Source organism: Pelodiscus sinensis, chromosome 1 (genome assembly GCF_049634645.1).
Source record: "Pelodiscus sinensis isolate JC-2024 chromosome 1, ASM4963464v1, whole genome shotgun sequence".
NCBI classification, from domain to species: domain Eukaryota; kingdom Metazoa; phylum Chordata; order Testudines; family Trionychidae; genus Pelodiscus; species Pelodiscus sinensis.
Window position 1 is genome coordinate 284,671,207 of NC_134711.1, and position 23,750 is coordinate 284,694,956.

Below are 23,750 nucleotides of genomic sequence, written 5' to 3' on the forward strand. Positions count from 1 at the left end.
AGAAGCAGAAGAGGAGAAAGGATGGAAATATATTGGTTTTACTAATAACTGAACTTCATTGTTACCTATAAAGTTCCTCCTATTTGTTAATGAGCATCTGATAATTCAGAGTTAAAGATTAGAGATTTTCTTTTAAAGAATGTAATGTCTAAAGAATGTCTAAAGAATGATAAAAACAGTAAAATTAGCAAGGTAAAAATGGTTGATTAATACCAAAGGAAACAACATCCATCACAGGTTTAAAACTAAGTCATCAATAAATCTGATGAAATGATACATGTGGAAGCTCCATATATTTATTACAGTTTCAGGCATGAATTGTTGTCTGTTCTATTTAAAGTGATGTTGACTGTAGTTGTAAGGATGAAACTTCAATGGGTTGGTTTTCTCATCAGCCTTGTGCTGTAATTCTGTTCATGCCAGTGGAAATGGCATATGTTTACAGATGAAGAGACCAGATGTTTTTATAGTCCTGCCATTTTCTGATGCTAATGTTTCCAGCTGCTGAGAAGAAAAGAACCTCTTCTACATTTGCGGCGAGGAGTCCTGTGACACCCTTAATGACTCCTCGCCGCTTTTGCAAATTCAGACTAACACGGCTACCCCTCTGATACTCTTCTACATTTGTGACTTCATAGCATTTGAAGGGTTTAAATGAGTTAAAAAAATCTAATTTCTAGTTTTCCAGAAGCCATATATTTTATCATATAACATAGGTAATATGATCTACCAGCTGATGGAGACACAAAGCAAGCTAAAACTTTGTGAGGTCAATTTTCAGTGCATTTCCATTCTCAGACAACTGATGAAGGTTGCTGAACTAGGGTTTTAATTTGTCTCTTTTGTCAGATAATATATAAGCCTTTACTATGGTAAGATTACTTAGCTATCCACTATACTCTATTTTTCCAGTGTCTTTTTAAAAGAAAGTATTGGTTGTGCTGGAACTTTCTAGGTCCTCCCTTCCCCCATCCAAACATCCTTTCACTCCACTTCTGATAAACTGACAAAACTCTCTTTGGGCATGTCTACACTAGTGAGAAGATCCACTCCCAGAAGTCAGTCTTCTGACGTTTGATTTTACAGGTCTAACGTAGACCTGTAAATCAAATGCTGAGGCACCCAATATTCCTTGTTATGCTCCCATTGGCTTCCTGCTTTGTGGACAGCATTTTTAGGAATGTCAACTCCAGCTACATATTTAATGTAGCTGAAGTTGCATATCTTAGGTCGACCTTCTGCTCCAGTGTAGGCCAGTCCTTTGTGTGTGATCTATAGAACCCTATGTCCTACGTGGCTTGCTTGTATTTTGATTTAACAGCTGAAAACTTTCTGTTCAGAGCCTATTTCCTTATTTGGTTTTGATGTGAACATACTGATTCCATAAAAAGTTAGGTCTCATTGTAAGGAACTGGATCTTTGGCATGCTGTGCTGCCATTTTGTGGGTCAGATCTCATCCATAAAAGGAAGGTGCTGAAACTGATGCTATCCCAGGATTCCAAGATAGCATGTCCGGATATTCATGTCCGTTCTTCATACCAGGAACTGTGTTTTTCAATAATTAACTAATGGGAAGCGATTCCATCTGCTGTTCACTTTTGTATATAGGAGAGCCTGAATGTTTTTTTCATTTAGGTATAAATATTTAAAACAGCCAGGATTTCGGTAGGAAGTAATTCATAATATTCGCTTTAAAGGGGTTTACATTTCAAAAGTACTGTTGAGTTTTAATTAAAGCCAATAAAATGCATCTGTTGTATATAGATATTTTAAAAATGACATAGTTTGGAACCAACTTGTGACTGTTTTGGCTAAGTTAAAAAAATCTGCACTGAAAGATATGCCTAAAATTGTGAAAAACTTCTCTAGTATATCAGCTGACAACTCCACTTTTAGTATTTTGTTGATTTAATATAGTTCATATTTCAAAAGAAAATTCAGCAAAATATATACAGTAAAATATTTTTGTCAGAACTTGACTCCATAATTCTGATAGTATTAGAGCAATATTCTGAAAGTTCAGAATTTTTCAATATTGGTTTTCTTCTTAAATAACTGACAACGCAGCGGCAGATTATTTGTGGCATTGCCTCTTTTTAAGATACTTCATACTAGATTGATTGATTATGACCTGTTAAATCACATAAGATGTTATAGTTTTCTTCTGTGCAATGAAGACGCTTGGGAGAAGTTATTCTGACTATGAGAGAATGGCTGCAATTTGGGTATGCTCTGAACTAAAGAGAAGAAAAATTATTAGTAGCAGTGAGAGGTGGCTTTGTACTGCTCCATGTGGAGTTTGAAGGAGCAGACCTGCTTCTGTCAGTCCATCACCTACTCTCAAACACGATCTAAGAGTAGAGGGGCTATTGGCTCTGCATGGCACCCTCACACCTTTTGGCTAACAGACTGATTGGCTGAACTGAATTGTACTGGTTGGGGTTTAGTATTTGTACACAGCAGGACATCTACTTACTAGCTGTTTATTTTTTCTCTTTCCTAAACTTGAAAAGGGGAATAGATTTATGGACAGTTTATATAGGAGTGCGGAACCTCAGGCCCAGGGGCCGAATGTGGCCTCCAGCTTGACTGGATCTGACCCTCAAGGCTCAGTCTCTCCCCTCTCCTGGTCCAGCCCCCTCCCACTCCCAGTTGCCCCACTGCAGGGCTGGAGCACATAAAATCTACTAGGCTGGGCTCCCCTAGCCTCTGGTGTGGGAGAAGTGTCTTTTTCCTTCTCAGTCGGGGACTATATTAGTGGGGGTTTCCCCCCCTCACTTATGTGTGGCCCCAAACCAGTTTTTCTGTGGGTCAGTGGGCCCCCAACCCAAAAAAGGTTTCCCACCCCTGGTTTATAGGCATCCACAGTACAAGCTGATTGCCTATAATTGCATTTTAGAACTCTGAAATCAAACAAGCAAGAGAGAATATGCTGCAGAGAGATGATACACAGAGCTTCATATACAAGGTCATATAGCTGTCAAGCGGTTGTGATTGCTTAGGTTATGGTTTAAACTTGCACATTGTTATGTGGTGGTGACTATATCCTTGGCTAAAGCTATGTAGAGGCCAAGGGAATTGCGATTATAACTGAGTTAGCACAGAGCATTTCCAAAAAGTTGGTATATTTCAATACGCTGTTCTTCCTTACTCTTTTTCTTGTCTCTGTCTTCATAACTACATCTCTCAGTCCTGTGTGCTTCTTACTCAGAATTATCTTCCATACCTACAAGTAAATTACTTGCTTAAAATAAATGAAAAGCTTCCCTTCTCTCCTTTTTTTCTTCTGAATGTGAACTGTTAGGGTACTACCTTTTCTCTTGTTCTTTAGCTGCTAGTCAATATTGCTCTTACTTACAATAAAGGAAGGAGAAGAGCTTTTAAAATAAACACAGATACTTATTAAAAATGACTCTGTAGAGGTGATTAAGCTTTCATGAAGATCAAGAAACACTACAAGTAGGTAAGGTTAAGAAGAACCAGAGTATATGAAGTGACAGTTTGAGGGAGGGAGATGAAAACTGATGCATCCTTATTTGTTCCGGACATCCGAGGGTAGTAAACAGCACTGTTAGAGAAGTGGCCATATGTCAGTGCAAATTGCTGTGCTGTGGGTAAGTGTCATTAGCATCTTTATTGGCATTATTGAGAGATAATAGAACAAATAAATCTTCCTCAGTCAATCTGAGCACAGGGATTTTACGAGAGTTAGGTATTATGACACAGTTGAAAGTCATTGATGACTGTACTACATCTCTAAATTCTGCTGAGGATGTTGCACTTTTGAGTAAATAAATATAAAATGTTTTGTGATGTCATCAGAACTTCAGTGCTTCTATGCTTCTATTAGAGTATGTGACTTCCAGTGTGAACAATGTTTGCTTTTAGGACATTCATTCATTAGTGTCTTGCATTCAGAATGTCCACTGTGAGTGCTGTTGTAGTTGAAGATCTCAAGTGTGCAGTTAAAGAATAACCTGCTAAATGTTGAAACAAAATACAGAACTATGTAGCACTTTAAAGACTAACAAGATGGTTTATTAGATGATGAGCTTTCGTGGGCCAGTCTGGCCCATGAAAGCTCATCATCTAATAAACCATCTTGTTAGTCTTTCAAGTGCTACATAGTCCTGTATTTTGTTTCAGCTACTCCAGACTAACACGGCTACATTTCTATCACTATTCTGCTAAATGTTGTTTGTCAGAATACGCAGCATAGTTATATCTCTGTCATTCCCAGGGTATTAGACAGTCAAGGTGGATAAGGTAATGTTTGTTGGACCAACTTCTGTTGGTGAGAGAGAACATCATGTTAACCACTTTGCCTCTCTAGTTGTCAGAACAGAGTTATTTCAAGGGAATTATGTTTACGCTTGGATGTCAGCTCTTCTACACTGCTGTAATGTCAGGTTTTTATATTGGTTCCAATTAAGCAAAAAGTAACTCTTTTGGCAGAGTAAGGATTTGTGGACATCTGTTTATATCAGTTGATATGCTTTATATGAAAAAACCTACATTAACCTTTAGGCTGTTTGGTTATACGTTGGATGTTATTTTTGCTGGATGGAGCTATAGTATTTGTACAGCCATAACACGTTCTGTCAGAAGATCTCAAAATGTTTGATGAACACTAGTAAATTTTATCCTCAGCTTTTTTGTGCTTGGGAAGTAGGTACACTGAGAAAATCTTTCCAAGGTTGTGCAGTAAATCAGAGGAAGAGGGTATGTGTTAAAATGGTATTGATGATTAGTCCTTTAGTTTAAGTAACAATCCTTTTTATTCCTGAGTGAAATACCTAGATATGTGAATTTTAAGACATGCATGATAGTCATACCACTTCTATCAGCCAATAACACACAGATCAACAGTCACATTAATACGCAAATGGCATTTTGTGTTTGCATTTAAAATTCAAACAAACTTCTACTTGTCAAAAAAGGAAAACACATTCAAAGTACCTTCAGTAAATCTACTAGCACTTGTGGGTTTTGTTTCTGTATGTTTTGATATCAACTCTGAGTGTGTTTTCCTGCAGTCTGTATGCCAGACGTCATGAAAAGATGAAGTCAGTGATACATTACTGAGTTGGTTTCCCTTCCTCAAATTAAACATATTGGATTTTTGAAAGCTGTGTGGAGAGTTTCTATTTGAACTGATATCTTGAAAATTAATTTTTAAGTTTAGCTGTTAACATGAACTAGTTAAAATGCATCAATCTGTCACGTTCAAAGGGTGTAGTAATTAGAAGAAATAATCAGAGTGTACCTTTCATACAGATAAAAGAAATTTCAGAGTTTAATAGATCCTCCTTCTTGGGTTTAGAAGACCCCATAGGATTATTATAGGTGGGAAATCTTGCAGAGTTCATTGAAGAAACTTTTGCACATGTGCTTGGAGGTTCAAGATAGGGATGTAAAAGAGTAGTTGATTAGTCAACTACCCAATAAGCCTAGGCTTACTGGTAGTCAAGTTGACTACTCACATTCCTCCTCCTCTCCCCACTGCTGTCTCTATATCGGAGGCAGCGGGAGGAGGGGAGCAGGAGCCAGCACTGGAGCGAGCTGGCTTAAAAGCCTGTTCCCCCCAGCACTGTTTCTGAGGTGCTGCTTGTCTTCTCTCCTCCTCTCCCAGTGCTGCTGGACATCAGTGCGGGAGGCCAGGGGCAGATACTCTGGCAGCAGCCTCCGTCTGTGGCCAGCCCTGGCTGCCGTGAATGGGGCTGCTGAACCCGGCATTAGCCAGGACTGAGCAAGCCCAGGTGAGTCCCGGCTTGTGCCAGGTCCAGGAGCTACCTCTGCTGTAGCTCTGCAGTTTAAATGTAGTAGGAGCTGGGCTATCTGCACACCTGGCTTTTACTACATTTAAACTGCAGAGCCACAGGGTACGTCTACACTACAGCGTTATTTTGAAATATCTTATTTCTTTCGAAATAGTTATTTTGAAATAACGTGTCTACACACAAAATGCATTTTAAAATAGCATTTTGCTATTTCAAAATAGCGTGTCCACACTGAGTGGATGCTGAATCGCATTTAAAGCTGGCCGGAACCAGGTCCGGCAGAGCATCAGGTCAGGAGTGTCTTTGTGTGGCTGCTGCCTGAGGCTATCTTAAAGGGACATCCCCACCCTCCCCCATCCGCCGGGCAGCCGGTTCTCAGGTTTCCCTGCTTGCTTGTCTACCTCGATGAGGGACAGCAAAGCATTTTGTCTCTGCGTGCTCTGGTTGCCCTCACTCGAGACACCACAGCACTCTGCAACATGGAGCCGGAACTGCCCCTGGGCACTCTGGTGCTTCTCTTGGACATGTTGCTGCGAGCCTGGCTGCACTTTCTGCAGGCTGCCATCTGGGAAGTCCATCGGTGGGCTGTCAGTATCCAGGAGGCCCTGCAGGAGAGCTTCCACCCTGAGGAGCACTAAGTCTCCCTGGTCTGCCCCACTGGGGGCTTGTGCCTCATTCCTCCTTCACATCCTTCCACTTACTCCTCCCTAATCCCCCTTCCTGATGTCAAATAAAATACACGTTTTTTCATAAACACAAACTGTCTTTATTTAACAAACTGGGGTGGGGGGGAATGAAACTCTGGTGAGACTGGGGAAAGGAGGTGGGCGGAGAGAGGGTAGGAGAGGGGAGAGGGAAACCTGGGAGGAGGGAGCTGGAAAGGGGAAGCAAGGGGAAGAAGGGGGAGGGGAAGCTCAGAACTCAGGGGTGGGGGTCTCGCCAGGCCAACTGTCTCCCAGCACCGCAGATGCAGGGGCCTCAGTGTCCCCAGGGGGATGGGGAGGGTGAGGAGGGTGTGGAGGGAGAAGCAGGAGAGGTAAAAGGAGTGGGAGGAGGAGCGGTAGCTAGGGAGGCAGCAGGCGCTGGAGCGGCAGGAGGCAACATGCTCTGCATCAGGGTCTGCAGGTGTTGGCAGATGACACGGCCCTGGGCAAGCTGCTCCCACTGGAGCTCCAGGTCTTCTTGCACCCAGTTCTGGAGGGTACGGTGCAGGGCTCGCAGTGCCCCCAGGTGCTGCTGTCAGTACACCTGCACTGCTCGGGTGGACCTGCGGAGCCCTCGAGTGCAAGAGCATGTCTCCGGTGGGGTGGTGCGCCCTGCATGTGCAGCTGGTGTGGCTGTGGAGAAACAAGAGAAGTGGTCCATTATCCCTGGGGACACAGTGGGTGAATCCCAGCCCGCCTCTGCAAGGTGAGGATGACCGTGCCCTGCACCATCAGAGCCGATGTGCTTGCACACAGGCCATGTTCAGAATGTCCTGCTATCCCCAGGAGTGGGAGCTGCCTCGAGACCACACCCATACCCGTGTCCTGTGTATAGTGTGCGTGAGGTGGGGGAGGGGGAGATGTCCCCTGCCTCTGTGTAGAATGGCCTTGTGGAGGGAGGGCATCCTGCTATGTCCCACCCCGGAGTCAGGAGCATGTCATGTCTCTTCACACACGCGTGTGGGTAACAGGCCAAGGCCCCTGTGTGGCAGCCAGCTGGGGCCATGTGCCCAGGGGTGGCATGGCACATGCGTGATCCGTGGTAAGCAAGATCCACGTGCGTGGTCCCTGGTCTCCCTTCCCGCCCTCCCAATAAGGGGACAGTGATGGCACTCACATGTTGTTGCCTCCCCGGATGACACTGGTGACGGGTCTGCTGGCATGGCTCGGGGGTCCTGGCTACGTGGCACGCTTCCTCTGGCTTCTGCAGCTCCTGGTGCTCCTCCTCCATGCCCTGGTCATGGCCCTCTGCTCCAGGATCGATGAGCCCCGGGGTGGCACGGACCGTCCCACCTCCTAGGATGTGGTCCAGGGTGTCAAAATAGGGACAGGTATCTGCCCCTGATTGGGAGCTGCCCCCGGTGGCCCTGGCATAGGTCTCCCGCAGCTCCTTAATTTTCATGCGCACCTGCTCCTGGGTGCACCTGTTGCTTTGGTGGCCTGGCTGTCAGCCATCCGCCTGTAGATGGTCATGTTCCTGTGTCTAGTGCGGAGATCGTGGACATTGGAGGCCTCCCCACAAACCTCAATGAGGTACACTATCTCTGCCCTAGACCAGGAAGGCGCCCGCCTTCTCCGGCCCCTCGCAAGCTCCTGGGAGCTGGGGGACTGGGCATGAGGAGCAGTGGAGGGCTGGCTGGCACTGGCTGCCTGGCTCACGGTGGGGCCACTGTTTCAGGGGCAGTGACTGCTGGCTCTGTGCTGGCAGGCCTGGAGCTGGCACAGGCACTGTGGCCAGAGTCTACCCTTTAAGGGCTCCGGGCCTGGGGGAGAGGAGAGGAAGTTTTCCTGGTTGTGCCCAGAGCGGCCACCGGGGCACCCAGGGAAGAGCTGGAGGCTCTCTATTTCGAAATAAGCATCTACACAGTGCTTATTTCAAATTAGCTATTTCGAATTTGGCATTATTCCTCGTAGAATGAGGTTTACCAAATTCAAAATAAGCGCTCCGCTATTTCAAAATTGCATTTTGGGTGTATAGACGCTAGAAAAGTTATTTCGAAATAACGGCTGTTATTTTGAAATAACTTTGCTGTGTAGACATACCCACAGCGAGGGGTATGTCTGAGTGCCTTCCCTTATCAGCAATTTGTATCAACTACACGATTACCCAGTTACCTGCCTCTTAACAGCGTTTGTTCAGGATCAGATCTACACTAGAACCTTTTGCCAATATAATAAATGTCAAAGTTTTTTATGGCAGTTTTATAGTGGCAAGAGCCTGAGTACAGATTCGGTTGTATCGACAAAAGTACACTTTTGCTGATCGTAGCTGACACTATGCTAGAAGAGTTTGCTTGTATAGTTATACTGGAAAACAATTCTATGATATCTCAAATGGGAACATCCTTTGTAACCTTACTTTTAGTGTCTTGTGCGTATGTTAGTGATCGTCAGTTTCCTGTTTCTCCTCCCTTTGTTACCTCTGTTCCTTGTCCTCTGGGTGTTTCTGCATGCCAGGAGTCTATTCTTTCCAGATAAAACCTGAAATGGAGCTGACATAGTGCTTAGCAGCTGTATGCTCATACTATAACACTTTGAAGATGCAAAGTCTTTTGCAAATTATAACTCATAAAATCTATAACATTATGGTGAGGTAGGTAGTTTCAGCAGTTGTGTATCTTGGGTTGTGACCCCTAAGAGAGTTGACATGAGCATGTGTGACGGTGGGTTGGAAAGGTGAATGGAATGTTTTGTAACTAGTCATATTGCTCTGAGCTATTTCATTTAATTGGATTTTGATAGATCTTTCTCAGATAAACCTAGACTTTTCTCAGACATAAACATTGTACCATAGTTGCAGCAGTTGGATCCAGGACAAGGGATACTGGGAAAACATTTGAGAAGACCCTACTTCAGGGCTACATTTGTTTGTGACCCATGGTGCAGTTTGGGTTGACACAGGGCTCAACCCGCAGCCCATAGGTAGGATCCTTTGAACAAGGCCTTCACTGGGAACACTCCATAATGGGAAATCAATATAATGGTCTTCTGTTGATATGCATTTTAATAGTTAAATTCCTGAACTGTCACTGCTCATTAAAAGTGCAAATCGGGTAGAAATTGGATTTTATTAATTAATATCAGCAGAACTGACTTAAATGGGGCATGCATGTTGTTTAGTCTTGCCTTAAACTTTGTATTAGTGCCTTTAAATGTGAAAGAAGCTATTTGCATATATATTTGCATGTACAGGCAGTCCCCGGGTTACGTACAAGATAGGGACTGTAGGTTTGTTCTTAAGTTGAATCTGTATGTAAGTCGGAACTGGCATCCAGATTCAGCTGCTGAATCTGGACACCAGTTCTGACTTACATACAGATTCAACTTAAGAACCCCAGGCGTCCCCAAGTCAGCTGCTGCTGAAACTGATCAGCAGCTGATTCCAGGAAGCCCGGGGCAGAGCAACTCTGCCTCGGGCTTCCTGTAGTCAGCTGCTGGTCAGTTTCAGCAGCGGCTAACTTGGGGACGCCTGGGGCAGAGCAGCTCGGGTGCTGCTGGGTTGGTCCAGTAGCGCGGCCACTCCTTGGCGCTACTGGACCAACCCAGCAGCACCCCAGCTGCTCTGCCCCAGGCGTCCTGATTCAGCCACTGCTGAAACTGATCAGCAGCGGCTGAATCAGGACTCCTGGGGCAGAGTAGCTGAGGTGCTGCCGGGTTGGTCCAGTAGCGCCAAGGAGCGGTGCTGCGGGACCAACCGGCAGCGCCCCACCTGCTCTACCACAGGCCCCGGGCTTTGCTCCACATCTCCCTGGTCTGCTGGGGGGGGGGGCACTAGCTGCATCCCCCCCAGGAGACCAGGGAGACGCGGAGCAAAGCGGCGGAGGACCCGGGCCGGACCTGCGGCGCTTCCAGATCAGCTGGAAGCGCCGCGGGTCCGGCCCCGGGTCCTGCGCGGGTAGACCAGGGAGACGCTGAGCAAAGCGGGTCCTGGGTCCTGCGCCGCTTTGCTCCCCGTCTCCCTGGTCTGCTGGCTCCCGCAGCAGACCAGGGAGACGGGGAGCAGCTTTTCTCGCCCCGGAGGAGGCGGGCGGCGGGACCAGACGTCCCGCCGCTCCAGTCTTCTGGGGCGAGAAAATCCCTGTTCGTAACTGCGGATCCGACATAAGTCGGATCCGTGTAACTCGGGGACTGCCTGGATATGCAACCACACTTAAGTTGCAGCCCTCAGCATGTGCTGTGAGTATCACTGTGACCCTCGGGGCTTCCAGAGTTGAGTAACCCTGCCCTACTTGCTAGAGCCTAGAGGCCAAATTTAGTGTTTTGGAGAAAGTTGCCTTAGTTAAGGAAACCTAGAGCTCTCTTAGGAATTTGTTTTAAATACCCATGAAATATTTAAGGTGCTTATCTAAATTTTGAAGATTGAGATTGCATTTTTTTTATTTAATTGTATAAATATTGGTTATATCAGTTAACTAGTTAAATGGTTTGTTTAAAATTATATTGGTTAATTGGTTAACTGTTGGTAGTCCATTGCAGGGCAGTCAAGGCTAGGGTCCCATCATTGCTGCAGTCCCACTGCGTCTATCGGGAAGAGGCCAGCCTGCCCAATGTGGATGGGTTTGGGGCTGCTCTGGTGTGGCTGCGTGGCAGGTAGGTGGGTCCCACTGGCTGGCATGGCTGTTGCTGGAGTCATGCCTGCCTGCTGCGCAACTGGGACTCCACCTGCCAGATGTAGATGTGAACCACATGCTGTCCCACTAGAATCAAAGCCCAGCCAGCCAGCCTGATGCTAGGGGTCAGGGTCCCGCTGGCTAGCCCAACGCTACTGAGGCTGCTCCAGGCTGGCACAGCTGGCTGTCCACTGGGGGTTGGACAAGATCTGGTTAACTGGTTATCCAGTAAGCATTCTGGTAAGCCTTAGGCTTACCAGGTAATTGGTTAACCTTTCGTTGTTTTGTTTTCCAAAGCATCATCCAAGCTTTATGTGTCCATCTTTCACCACCATAATTTGTATTTATTATTTGTATTATCAAAGTGCTTAGGAGTACTAATTATGGACCAGAACCCACCATGTTAGACACTGTACAAACACATCAAAAAAGATGGTCCGTGCTCCAAGAGGCTTATAATCTAGGGATAAGACAAGAGACAATGGATGGGTACAGAGATAGAGGAATACAAGGAAACAATGAGACAATATTGGTCAGTATGGTAGGTAGCTATTTCGCACAGTGTACACTTAGCACAGAGCTCTTTTAGTCTTTTACTCATGTTCAGGCCTTATGCTTTGCATAGAGGAAATGATTATGCAGCTAATCTGAGTCACTGGAACTCTGGAACTTGGGTCCTGGAAATTTGAGGTGTCCTCTACAAAGTCTGCTTTGTATGTGCTTTGATAGCACTGTCGTGGCTTTGGTGTATGTTGTCAGTGAACCAATATCATGTGTAACTTGATCTCTGATGAAATGTGTAACCTCACTTGCATTAAGAAGACCTGTTTTGGATAACAACTTACCTCATGTATTGCAGGAAGGATAGCACAGATCTAATCAACGAACATGGGAAGGACTGGCAATATTGTTTTCATAGCCAGCTAATATTCAGGAAGATGTGCAAGTTGCTACTGAGTTATTTGACAGATAAGATCAAGTGTAACTCTTCCTTTGAAGTTGGAGAGATAGTCAGTGGTAGAGCTGAAAGTAGTCCAGCTAAGTTTAGGTTGGACTTTAAGCCACAGAAGCTTTGCCCACATATATATATATATATAATTATGGCCCATGCTTTTCATAGCAGTTGAAAACCAAGAAATAATAACTAGGACAATTGCTAACTGTCCCTTCAGACGGGGCATAATGTTAACAACCCTAAAGTATCTAGTGATCAGATCCCACTCAAAAAATTTCACCTGCTGCCCATTACTTGACAGTGTCCCCTACTTGGATAAAATAACTGGGGAGGTAGTAGAAAAGCAAGGCTTTTTTCCTCTGTTAGTTGAAAGAGGCGGTCCCGGGTGTGTCAGTGAAAAGGCTGATAGTCTAACTGAGACATTCAGAGACTGCGGGAAGTGTGAAAACTGTGTAGACTGTCCCAAAGAAGTTGGAATTTGGTGAATTAGGCATGGTTGGTACTCAGGTCTTAGCTTGAGAGTGAATGAACTATAGAATTCCACCATAGCAGAGGTAAAGGCTGGCAGTCAGGCATCCATGATGGGTGCTCTCAGAGAGACCCAGAGAAGGGATAGCCGTGGAGGTAATCTGGTAATAGCACTAAAGAAAATTAGGTGATAGATTCTTGGCATCACTTACTGGTCCCTTGCAACTTTAAAGTGAATGAATAATTTTTGTATGGAAAAGACTTTGGTTACACTTTAATTTCCCCTAGCATAGAATAGTTGATCACTGAACAATATAGTGAAACCTGCCAAAAGTGGCCACTCACGGGAGTTAGCAGAAGTGGTCTCCTGGAAGAGGCAGTCTCTCTTCTAAGTTTCTTATGCCAGAGAGCAGTAGTGTTCTGCAGCCGTTGTAAGCAGTTGCTCATTACAGGTGGTCTGTCTTCAGAGGTGGTCTCTCTAAGGCAGGTTTTACTGTATTTTCTGCAGCTTGTAGATTTGGTGATTAAATAAAAAATTATTTTATCTAATGATCAGAGGTTCTAACAGAAGAACATATGGACATATTATTGTAAGAGGAGCATATATCAGTATGTCACTATGCCACGCTTAGGCCACATCTCCGCTTGAGCACCCAAAGATCAATCTCCGGCATGGCAATTTAGTGGGTGTAATTGAATGCTGAGGGTAGCTCCATTTGGTGCTGATAGTCCTTGCAGTCATGAGGAATAAGGGAAGCTGATGGGAGCATTTGCTCCATCGTTGGCCTCAGTCTGTGAAGACTGTGCCAAGCTTGGTCTAAGGTAAGTCGACTCCAGCTACATATTTATGTATTTGACCTTAGGGCAGCCTCTTTATTTTGAAATAATCAAAGTGTAAACACAAGTACAATAAAATGAAATAGGCAATGAGGTCACAGAAGTTCATTAAAAACTGACAGAATATTTCCATCTACAAAATGAAGCCAGTAACATGGAATATTATATTAGCAAAGGTGACTTACTGGTTCAAGAGAGAAGTATTTTAATAAGTTACACAAAAGTTAAATTCCTGATTCAGATGAGAGAAGAGAATGCTGTCTAATGTTTAGAGCAGAGACTTTGTTCTATTAGTCCTTTTTGCCACTAAACCCTCATATTTAGGACCTTACCCTGCAGTTAACTGCATGTAGATGCATCTGTGGTAAAGTGTGTGATGCTATATTTACTACCAGACCCACAGGTGTTCCCCTGCACAGTCCACTGTAGAAATGGGGCATAGATGTTTTGTTAAACGACAGTGTATGCTAGCATTTGAGCATTACCATAACACCACTACCACCTTGTGGTAGTCTGTTGAATTTGTTCTTACTTGTATAAAATCAAATTATATCTATTTCATTTGAAGGATGATGTAGCTAGACCACATACATAAATATATTTTACAATTAAAAAGAAAGGAAATCATAGTTTCTCATAAAGAAGCTACAAATTTTGCATTTTTGTTAATATTTAGAATTTGGTTGAGACGTTATATATATAGTATTAAAAATCAGGCTTCTCTACCACATTTTGCCTGGTATACATAAGTCTCGGGTAATGTATATATTATTTGTATACTGAAATATATTATCTAGCAAGTAGGCTTGAGAACTGGCTATTGCCAACAACTTTTTTTCTGGGTTGTAAAGAAGAATGTCTGGGAACTTAGCCCCAAAATCTGGATTGTGTTTTACTAATATATAAATAAAATGTTTTAATAAAATTTAAAATAAATTTTTAGATTTACAGATTTAAATTATCCATATATTTTTTATCACTGGCATGTACAGTTAATTTAATTGATGGACTAACTTATAGCAATATACTATCTTCTGAGTCATAACAATTTTCAGTCTCCTTGGGTATGTCTACACACAATTTTTATTTTTGGAGAAGGATGCAAATAGCGCTGTGCATTTGCATACTTCCTCTGGGGGTTTTTCCGGAAGGCGCTTTTTCAGTATTTACCTGCGTCTGCGCACGGCTGAATTTCAAAATAAACCCCTATTTCGAAAGACTCCTGTAAACTTCATTGTAGGAAGAATAAGGGCTCTTTCAAAATAGGGAGTTATTTTGAAATTCGGTCATGTGTAGACACGGGTAAATACTGGAAGAGCGTCTTCCAAAAAAACCCCGGGGGAAGTATGCAAATGCGCAGCACTATTTGCATCCTTCTCCCGAAATAAAAATTGTTTGTAGACATACCCATAGGCTGCGTCTAGACTGGCAAGTTTTTCTGCAAAAGCAGCTGCTTTTGCGGAAAAACTTCCCAGCTGTCTACACTGGCCGCTTGAATTTCCGCAAGAACACTGACGATCTCATGTAAGAGAATCATGGCCAATGGGAGCAGAGGGGAGCGGTGCCTGGAAGTGGCTGGAGGCATGGAACCAGGTAAGTGTCCCCATTCCCCTCATCACCAGACCCGTGCCTCCCTCCCACTGAGACCCCACACCTCCATCCTGCTCCTGTATATACCTCCCACCCAAACTCTCCTCCACCCTTAGCCTGCTTCTGCACCCAGTCTCCTGGGCAGACTCCCTAACCTCAACCCGATCCTGCACTCTTACCTCCCAGCCAGATCCTTCACTCCCACCCTCTCCTGCCTCTATTTTGTCATCATGGATGGTTGGCTGATGGTCTTCAGAAAGGCCTGCATTGAGTGGGGTGGGAGATGGGCCTACCTGTTTGAGAACCAATGCCATAGAGTTATGTCTTAATTGATGGAATTTGTTAGTATTCTTAAAAGGAGAAAACTAAGGGTATGTCTACACTTGCACCCTAGTTCGAACTAGGGATGCAAATTCAGGCATTTGAAATAGTCAGTGAAGCGGGGATTTAAATATCCTGCGCTTCATTTGAGGAGTAACGTTAGTTCGAACCAAGGGGTTTAGTTCGAACTAATGCGTCCCGGCACGCACTTCCTGGTTTGAATCAGCTGTGATTAGAACTAGCGTGCTGGCGAGATCTTGCTAATGAAGCGCGGGATACAGGCAGTCCCCGACTTACGCGGATCCGACTTATGTCGGATCCGCAGTTACAAACGGAGCTTTTCTCGCCCCGGAGGACGCGGGCGGTGGGACCGTCCAGGGGCGCCGCAGTCTCGCCGCCCGCGTCCTCTGGGGCGAGAAAAGCTGCTCCGCATCTCCCTGGTCTGCTGGGGGAGGAGGGGACGCAGCTAGTGCACCCCTCCCCCCCAGCAGACCAGGCTTTTCTTGCCGACGCCTGGGGTAGAGCAGCTGGGGTGCTGCTGGGTTGCTCTGCCCCGGGCTTCCTGGAATCAGCCACTGATCAGTTTCAGCAGCGGCTGACTTGGGGACACCTGGGGTAGAGCTGCTGGGGTGCTGCCGGGTTGGTCCCCGCAGCGCTGAGGTGCGGCGCTGCGGGGACGTACCCGGCAGTGCCCCAGCTGCTCTGTCCCAGGCGTCCAGATTCAGCTGCTGTTGAAACTGATCAGCGGCTGATTCCAGGAAGCCCAGGGCAGAGCAACTCTGCCTTGGGCTTCCTGTAGTCAGCCGCTGGTCAGTTTCAGCAGCGGCTGAATCTGGACGCCAGTTCCGACTTACATACAAATTCAACTTAAGAACAAACCTACAGTCCCTATCTTGTACGTAACCCGGGGACTACCTGTATTTAAATCCCCGCTTCACTGATTATTTTGAATGCCTGCATTTGCATCCCTAGTTTGAACTGGGGTGCAAGTGTAGACATACCCTAATAGAGTAATATAAATGAAAAGATGATTAATGGACCTAATTAATTTTTTTTTGTAATTTTTGTTTATATTTTCTTTCAGGAAGTGATTTAAATTAAAAGTGTGCAGCAGCGTTTATATATGCCTCTCTGCGGCAGTACTTCTGTTATATGTGTTAGTAAAGAATGATTACTGCTGTTTACATTCATACCATTACCCTAAAACCACAGAAGCTATTTACTTTTCCCTGTGGAACTGTAATGGGATTTTTGCATTTTGTTTGTGAGAGGCATATTCTGTTTAATAGTTTTAGTAGTTTGTGATATTTTTCCAGTTACACTTAACATGTACTAAATAAAACAACAAATGCTTTGAGTGCCTATCCTGCAGCAATTGAAGACAGTAGCCACACTCCTGTGGACTTCACTTGGTACAGGATCAAGGCCAGAATGATTTTATTAAAATTAGCTTAATCAGCAGTGCAATTTGATTTCTCTCTGGAAAAATTCACATACAATTTTGCAGTTTTGGTTTTCTGAGGTACAGGCAGTCCCCGAGTTACGCGGATCCGACTTATGTCGGATCCGCAGTTACGAACGGGGTTTTTCTCACCCTGGAGTACGGGAGCGGCGGGACGCCCAGATGCACCGCGGTCCCGCCGCCTGCGTCCTCCGGGGTGAGAAAAGCTGCTCCGCGTCTCCTTGGTCTGCTGGGGGGGAAGCCCCCCCCAAAAGACCAGGGAGACGCTGAGCAAAGCCGCGGAGCACGCGGGCAGCGGGACAGCCCAGACGCGCCGCGGCTGTCTTTGCTCCCCGTCTCCCTGGTCTGCTGTCTCCAGCAGACCAGGGAGACGGGTAGAAAAGCCTCGGAGGACGCCGGCTGCGGGACAGCCGCGATGCGTCTGGGCTGTCCCGCTGCCCGCGTACTCCGCGGCTTTGTTCCCTGTCTCCCTGGTCTGCTGGTCTCCAGCAGACCAGCAGACCAGGGAGACGCAGAGCAAAGCCACGGAGGACCCGGGCGGCGGGACCGTGGTGCGTCTCGGTCTGCCACCCGCGTCTCCCTGGTCTGCTGCTCTGCCCCAGGTGTCCTGATTCAGCCGCTGCTGGTCAGTTTCAGCAGCGGCTGAATCAGGACGCCTGGGGAAGAGCTGCTTGGGTGCTGCTGGGTTGGTCCAGTAGTGCCGAGGAGCGGCGCTACTGGAGCAACCCAGCAGCACCCCAGCTGCTCTGCCCCTGGCATCCCCAAGTCAGCCGCTGCTGAAACTGACCAGCGCTGACTACAGGAAGCCCGAGGCAGAGTTGCTCTACCTCGGGCTTCCTGGAATCAGCCGCTGATCAGTTTCAGCAGCAGCTGACTTGGGGACGCCTGGGGTTCTTAAGTTGAATCTGTATGTAAGTCGGAACTGGCGTCCAGATTCAGCCTGTTGAAACTGATCAGCGGCTGATTCCAGGAAGCCCGGGGCAGAGCAACTGATCAGCGGCTGAATCTGGAAGCCAGTTCCGACTTACATACAGATTCAACTTAAGAACAAACCTACAGTCCCTATCTTGTATGTAACCCGGGGACTGCCTGTACTTGGTATTTACATTCCACTCTTTTGCACTGGGAACAAATGTGACTTACCTATTTTAAACCTTTTTACTGAGAATTAATAGAAATAAAATTAACAGAGCTTGATATTCCAAGTAGTAGCTATAAAGTATTGTTCTAAGACAGAAGTTAGCTCAAGTGTGAATAATATCCAAGCCCTTATGTCTTTGATACTAAATCGCAACTTTGTAAGTGATCTGTCCTTTGTGCAATATTTTGAAGCTGTTCTATTCCCCTTATTAATAAGAACAGTCTGTTCTTTTAGTTAAACATCTTTCATTTATAGATAATTTTCCTTTTTCAGAACTTTACAAATATGAACTAATAAGATCAGTGGTTTGTAGATGGGGAAGCAGAAGCAGAAAGGATAAACACTCAGGGCTACAGAGAGTATGGGCTTCTTTCTAGGAACATTTCTTTCATGTTAAGCTTGAGTGAGAATCTATCCCACGCTAGCCTGCTCCATGCTAACTGTTCATGCAGACCCTGCTGACATGTACTAACAGTTCCTTAGTGCACTTTGATCTAGTCCTGTTTGGAAGCAAGGTAGATCAAATCATACAAAGGAACTGTTGAAATTTTAATTGTGGGCACAGGTGATTTACCAGCCAAACAAAGAGAGATATCTGTAGGAATACAGGCCAGACAAGTACAACTGGTTGTCATTCCACAAAAACTTGCTGCATAAAGATAATTTTTATCAGGTTTCTAGCTTTTGTTCATGTTTATATTTATCTTAAGCTACATATTGAAATGGTTATTTTTTATTACATTAAATTATTTATCCCTTTTCTATCAATTTTTCTGTTAATTTTTTAAAATGTGCCCATCCATAGCTCTGGCATAGCTTTTGTCTTTTTTGGTGTCACAAGAAACCGTCAGTAAAAATACAAAATGCAGGAATTTGTCAGATATGGGGCGGTCCCCTGTTACCCGCCCTCAAACTCACTGACCCTCCCATCTGCCAACTCTGCTTTCAGCACAGCTGGCCCCCCTGCCTCTGGCCCAACAGGGCGGCTGGTCCTAGCCTGCCTTGGCCCTCCTATCACTAGCCCCAGCCTGGCCAGAGCTGCTGCAGGCTCCCTGGCCTGTCTGGGGCTGCCAGATACTACCCGCTGCCACTGGACTCCTAGCCCAGGGCTCTCTGGTGCAGGGACATTCATGGACCACGGTATTGCCATAACAGAGAGGCTCAGTTTAGGGAGGTACAGCTTGGACTTTGTACATCATTGGTTTCAATATTTCCCCTCAATAGGTTTCTTCTATTGTTTCTATTGTTTTTTCTGACTTAAAAAAAAAATCTTTTCCCTTTTATTTTTCTAGGAAAATGTGATTGTAAAAGTACAAAAATTGACTCATGGGCTTGTGTGGTATCTCAAACCACTTTTAACTCATTTTTTACATTGACTATTTACATACAACTCACTTTAAGAGGAACAAGTTGGTTAATCTTTGAACTTTGAATGATATCTGAATATCTAAGAATCTATCTTTATAAAGGAAGGTACTTTTAATTTTTCCTGGGGAGGCATCGCTGTGGCTCTGCTTTATACCCAGTGCCCTATGGGGCATTGCTTTACATCCCAGCCACCGCTGCACCATCTTCAATGGCTTCTATGCCACACACTGTCTCCTTGGTCTGCGGGAATGCAGCCATAGCTGTGGATGAAAAACTAACATGTCACGAATGGCAGCTGAATTATTTCGGAAGCTCCAAAGTGATGATGAGGCATTCCAGCAGTGTTTCTACGCCACAAGATTTCTTGTGGCATTCACGGAGGTGCTGACAACAGTAGGGATGTAAGCGAGTAGTCCAGTTGACTACTTGACTTCGTGAATTTTCTCCCTCCTTTGCTGCCTCTGTGTCAGAGGCAGCAAGGGGAGGGGAAGCAGGAGCTGGTCCTGGGGGGATCCAGCTTAGAAGCCGGCTCCCCCCAGCACCATCTCAGCAGTGCTGCCTGCCCCTCCCCCCTGCACTGCTGCCTCTTACAGAGGCAGCAGAACGGGATGCGGGGGAGGGGAGGCTGCTGCAAAGCAGCCTCTGCCTGTGGCAGGCCGAGGTTTGCTATGAGCAGAAACTGTTCCATATTCCATGGAGCAGCCTCTTTCTGTGGGGGGTCCCAGCAGGGAGCTGGGACCTCCTGCACACATGGACTGATGCAGGAGCAACCTGCATTCATGGCCAGTCCAGGCCATCGTGGACAGATTCTGTCCATGGCAGCTGAGGCTGACTGCAAAGATAGGCTGCTCTGGCAGGAGCTCCTGTACGCGGGGGGTCCCAGCTTCCCACTGGGACCCCCTGCAGACAGGCTGCTGGACCTGGCATGAGCCAGGACTGAGCAAGCTCACACCAGGTCCGGGAGCTCTCTCTGCTGCAGCTCTGAATTTTAAATGTAGTAAGAGCCAGGGTAGCTCTTACTACATTTGAAATGTACTACTGCAGTGGTCCCAGACCCAGTGTGAGCTGGGACTGAGCTGGGCTTGCTCACTCACGGCTTGCACCAAATCGGGGACCTACCTCTCCTGCAGCTCTGCAGTTTAAATGCAGCAGGAGCCTGGCTCCTACTGCATTTAAACTGCAGAGTTGCAGCAGGGTTAGCTCCTGGACCCAGAGCGAGCAGGCACAGAGTGCCTTCTCTTATTGACTAATCATGTAGTTGATAGAAATTGTATCTACTACATGATTAGCCAGTTACTCGCCTCTTAACATCCTTAGACCAGAGTTGAACACCACTTTTGGGCTTGGGAAACAAGTACTCGGTGATGGGATCACATTGTCATGCAAGTCTGGGATGATGAGCAGTGGTTGCAGAACTTTCAGATGAGAAAAGCCACTTTCATGGTTCTGTGTGCTGAGCTTGCCTCTGACCTTGTAGTGCAAGTACCCGCGAATGAGAGTTGCCTTACCTGTGGAGAAGTACGTAATGGTCACACTGTGGAAGCTGGCTACTCCAGACAGCTTTCGCTCAATTGCCAATACATTAGGAAAATTGACCATTGGACTCATGTTGATGGAAGTGTACAGGGCCATCAGTTGCATCCTGCTCTGAAAGACTGTGTCTCTGGGCAACCTGCATGAAATTGTGGATGACTATGCATGTATAACCTTCCCAAACTGCAGTAGGGTGATAAGTAGCACACACATTGCAATTCTGGCATCAGATCATCTAGCCTCTGAATACATTCACTGCAAGACCTATTTCTCCATGGTTCTGCAGGTACTAGAGGATTATGGTGGGTGGTTCACGGACATCAATGCAGGCTACTCCGGAAATGTGCATGACACATGGTCTTTTGGACACTCGTTCAGGAAAGATGCAAGCAGGGATTTTCTTCCCAGGCCAGAAGATTACAGTGGAGAAAGTGGAAATGCCCATTGTGATTCCTGGATACCCCGCATACCTAATAATGCCATGGCTCATGAAACCATACACGGAGAGCCTTGACACCAGCAGGGAGCAGTTCAGTAACTGGTTGAGCAGGTGCAGAATGACTGTGGAGTCTCTGGCCATTTGAAGGTGTGCTGGCGATGTTTGTACAGGAAGCTGAACTTGGTTGATGATAATATCCCTATGGTTATTACCACGTGCTGTATCCTCCATAATATTTGTGAAGGAAAGGGTGAAAGCTTCACTCAGGGTTGGGCCCCTGAGTCGAGTTTGAACAGCCCGAGACCAGGGCTATTAAAGGAGTACAGAGAGGAGCCATAAGGATCATGGATGACTTGATGCAGCAATTTGATGGTGAAAGTCAGTAAAACTTGCTGCCATGCATGGGAGGACAGTGGCTGTGTTGCTAATGGGTTACTCTGATTAGCACTAAGTGCAGCACATGGACCACAGTAATGGTAGGTGTGATGGGGTACGCTAGCTTGATTTCATGTAATGCAGTAAACATTTCTTGAAACACATTAATTTCATTTATTAAACATAGTAAATGTAGGACACGTGAAACCTGAGACATCTGCACTGTGGGAGACAGGGAGGCAGGAGGAGAGGTGTAATCCAAGCATTTCACAGATTTGTATATGTCCAAGGTCCATATGCAGCCCCACCGTCTGATGTGCTCGGCAAAGGGGGCTAGAGTTAATCAGAGCTAAACTGAATGCAGATGGGCATTGAGTGCATTGGAAGCCTGCAGGAGCCTGCATGGGCAGAGGTTGGGTGGGCAGGCATGGCAGGTGGTACCCAGGGGCAGGGTCGTGCCCGAATTTAGTTGGTCATGATGGGAAGGGTGTATTGGATAAAGTTTTGGGACACTGGCTATGGGAGAGGGGAGGAGGAGAGGCTGATCATGCAGGTGCTTTGTCTGCAGTGCTAGCAGGACATCCAATGTGTCCCCTTGCTGCTCCATAATGTTTAGGAGCTGCTCTGTGGTCTCGTTATGCTCTCTCCTGTTACTGTCCATCCATTCCTTCAATTCTTAAAGTTTGTTGACAACTTGACTCAGGACATCTCATAAAAAAAAATTTCTAGTCTTTCTTGGGCACTTCCGTGCCCTTTTCAGATGATCTGCAAGAGTTAGGACCTTAGACTGGCATTCCAAAGCTGGCTCTATCAAGCCATAATTGCAAAATGTTACAGAGTGTCCACACGAGACACGCTACTGACCCAATCACTTTCAAACACTTGCACTGTTCACATACCTAGCCCTGCCTCACTGTCCTGGAGTGAGCGTACCTAACATACAGGATCCCCCCAATGGTTCACCATCTGACTGACCCTCTGCAGGTAGCAGTATCACACAGAACTAAAAAGCCTCCTTTTTGTAATCCTCCCACTCTTGGCAAGTCACTTGAGTACTTTCTGAGACCCAATTCACTTACCAGGCTTATCATCCACAGCCTCTGAGGGCTGTGAGTTGTTAGCCTCATTGGGGTTACAAAACAACTCCTGCATGTAATCCTCTATGGATTCTGAGTTCTCCTCTGGCTCTGGGTCTCTCTACCCCTCAGCACACTCGACCACAACTTCCTCCTTCTGTTTCAATCCACTGTTGGATGGCTACTGAGCGCCGAGGTATCCACAGGGGTCTTCAACATGGAGGTGGGGTCACCTCCAAGTATATCATCCAGCTCTTTGTAGAATCTGCAGGTCATGAGTGTAGCACCCAGAGCTGTCATTTCCTTCCCATGCCTTGTAGTAGGCATTTCATAGCTCCTTCACTTTGACCCTGAATTTCACTGCGTCCCAGTCATGGCCCTTTTAGTCATGCATCTGGAGATGTGCCTGTGGCTGGAGCACAGCTGGGACTGGATTGCCTCCTCTCCTTAAATGCCGATGAAGTGTAGCACCTTGGCAGGCTCCAAGCAGGAGATCTCCTGGTTCATGGAGCAGGCACACTACGCATCGCTGAGCAAAGAGGAAGAGGACTTTCAGATTAAAAAAGAATGCAAAGTGTGTGTCTGAGGGTTGGTCACCTAAGAGCAGAGCAGTAGAGTTGAAACAGATGACCCGAGAAGCTAGAACAGACATTGTGGGAAAGGTTCAGGAGGCCAGTTAAGATGCAGTGTGATGCCATGATGTCCACACTGGCACCCTGTTGTTCTACATATCTTGTAGAGGCAGTTCACCTAGAGCTCACTGAACTATGGAGCTAGTGCACAATAAATGACTTGCCAGTGTGGACACTGTGCACAAGTTACAGTACTGGGGCCTGATTTATTGCACAATAACTTGCCAGTGATGTTCCCTAATTTTTTTTCAGAATTGTGCCACTGCCAATCATTGCTCACTATAATATTGTGGTTTTGCTATTATAGAAGTAAACACAATTAAATAGCAATTTAATCTGCAGAACAATTATTTGATTTTCAGTATCTCTCTCCAGTGCCTTTTAAATATGGACATAAATTAACATTTTGCCAGCATTCATATTGTTAAAATAATTATGCATAGTTTGATTGTCTAAGG

The 23,750-nt window shown here is 45.8% G+C and overlaps 1 protein-coding gene across 3 annotated transcripts in view; it reads left to right on the top strand.

The window, feature by feature from the left end:
- The window catches only part of DGKH (diacylglycerol kinase eta), a 267,234-nt gene that overhangs the window by 107,502 nt on the left and 135,982 nt on the right, over positions 1-23,750 (top strand). The gene's annotated exons all lie outside the window — the stretch shown is intronic.